The sequence below is a fragment of the Saimiri boliviensis genome, chromosome 10 (genome assembly GCF_048565385.1).
Source record: "Saimiri boliviensis isolate mSaiBol1 chromosome 10, mSaiBol1.pri, whole genome shotgun sequence".
Classification (NCBI taxonomy): Eukaryota; Metazoa; Chordata; class Mammalia; order Primates; family Cebidae; genus Saimiri; species Saimiri boliviensis.
In genome coordinates, this window is record NC_133458.1 from 99,457,828 (window position 1) to 99,460,396 (window position 2,569).

Here is a 2,569-nt window from a genome sequence, read left to right on the forward strand (position 1 = left end):
CTTGCCTCCACCACTTCCACCACTGGGCAAATGCCAACAGGGAAGCAGGCAGGTTTGCATCTGCTAACACTCTGCCACAGCTGCCACACTTTGCTGCCTTCAGTGCAGTAGACTCCAAACTTTGAGGAGCCAGAGAACAAAGTTGAGACCCAATATAAGTTTCCCAGAGTTAAAGCACACAGCCCAGGAATTGAGACATGAATTTTGGCCCCCTAAAATCCTCCAAAACCAAAGGCAGCTGCCTGATTCTACCTTAAACCACAATCAAACCCTCAAGATCATCAAATATGATAAAAGAAAAATATCCTGTGCAAAGGTCAGCAACCTCAAAGGTTGAAGGTGAATAAGCTCATAAAGACGAGGAAGAATCAGTGCAAGAACACTGAAACTCAAGAAGTCAGCATGCCTTCTTTCCTCCAGATGATTACATCAACTGTTCAGCCTGTTCAAGTTTTCAGAACTGGCCAGAGGCTGACATGTCTGCAATGATACAAGTAGAATTCAGAATGTGGGTAGAAACAAAGTTCACTGAGTGAAAGAAGTATGTCATCATCCAATGCAAGGAGGCCAAAAATCATTGTAAAACATCGCAGGAGCTAACAGGCAATATATGCAGTATAAACAACATTACTGGTGCTCACTTTGGCAGCACATATATTAAAATTGGAATGATTCAGAGAAGATTAGCATGGCCCCTGCTCAAGGAGGACCTAGAAATTCATGAAGCATTCCATATTTGTAGAAAGAATCATTGTCTTGAAAATGGCCATACTACCCAAAGTAATTTATAAATTCAATGCTGTCCCCCTCAAGCTACCAATGATCTTATTCACAGAACTGGAAAAACCCACCTTAAACTTCATATGGAAGCAAAAGAGAGTGTGGATATCCAAGACAATGCTAAGCAAAAAGAACAAAGCCAGAGGCATCATGCTACCCGATTTCAAACTATAATACAAAGCTACAGTAATCAAAACAGCATGGTACTGGTACTAAAACAGAGAAATAGACCAATGGAACAGAACAGAGGTCCTGGTGGCAATGGCACACATCTACAACGATCTCATCTTTGACAAACCTGACAAAGACAAGCAATGGGAAAAGGATTTCTTGTTTAATAATTGTTGTTGGGAAAACAGGCTACCAGTGTCCAGAAAGCAGAAACTGGACCTCTTCCTTTCACCTTACAGTAGAATTACCTCCAGATGGATTAAAGATCTAGACATAAGACCTAATGCCATAAAAAAATCTAGACAAAAAATAGGCAAAGCCATTCAGGACATAGGTGTAGGCAAGTACTTCATGACTAAAACACCAAAAGCATTGGCAACAAAAAGGAAAATAGACAAATGGGACCTTATTAAACTCCAGAGCTTATGTACAGCAAAAGAAACCATCATTAGAGTGAGCCAGCAACCAGCAGAATGAGAAACAATTATTGCAATCTACCCATCTGACAAATGGCTGATATCCATAATCTACAAAGAAATAAAGCAGATTTACAAGGAAAAAAACAAGCAAACTGGTTCAAAAGTGGACAAAGGATATGAACAGACACTTTTGAAAAGAAGATATATATGAGGCCAATAAACATGTGAAAAAATACTCATCATCACTGGTTATTAGAGAAATCAAAACCACATTGAGATATCACCTCATGCCAGTTAGAATGGTGACCATTAAAAAATCTGGAGACAACAGATACCAGAGAGCATGTGGAGAAATAGGAACACTTTTACACTGTTGCTAGAAGTACAAACTAGTTGAACCATTGTGGAAGGCAGTGTGGCACTTGCTCAAGGGCCTGGAAATTGTAATTCCATTTGACCCAGCAATCCCATTACTGCGTATATACCCAAAGGATTATAAATCATTCTATTATAAAGACACATGCACACGTATGTTCACAGTGGCACTGTTTACAATGGCAAAGACCTGAAAACAACCCAAATGTCCAGAGACGATAGAGTGCACAAGGAAAATGTGACACACATACACCATGGCATATTATACAGCCACAAAAAACGATGAGTTTATGTCCTTTGTAAGGACATGAATCAATCTGGAAACCATCATTCTCAGCAAAGTGACAGAAGAAAGAAAATCCAACACTGCATGTTCTCACTCATAGTCAGGTGATGAATAATGATAACAAATGGACACAGGGAGGGTTGCATCACACACTGGGTCTTTTTGGGGGTGGCCAACAGGGGGACACCAGGGGTTGGGGAGGTCAGGGAGGGATTACCTGAAGAGAAATGCCAGTTGTATGTGACTGGATGGAGGCAGGAAACCACATTGCCATATGTGTACCTATGCAACAATTCTGCATGATCTGCATGTGTACCCTATAACCTGAAGTACAGCTTTTAAAAAAAGAATAAACTGATGTGATAGAGCTGAAAAGCACACTACATGAATTTTTATAATGCAGCCACATGGTAATTGTGTGTGATTGCCTTATAAAAATTTTTGTAATGTGTGTGGGCACCCAAGGGTGCCCTGTAAGCAGGTGTTGCCAGGCTGGGGTCCTGGGAGAGGCAAGCAGACTAAGGAGTGCTGAGGTCAG

The 2,569-nt window shown here is 40.8% G+C and overlaps 1 non-coding gene across 1 annotated transcript; it reads left to right on the forward strand.

The window, feature by feature from the left end:
• The first annotated feature begins 633 nt into the window (after positions 1-633).
• LOC141580183 (U6 spliceosomal RNA) lies at positions 634-740 on the forward strand. The gene has a single exon (XR_012512270.1). It is a non-coding gene; the product is annotated as a U6 spliceosomal RNA (small nuclear RNA).
• Positions 741-2,569: the final 1,829 nt, after the last annotated feature.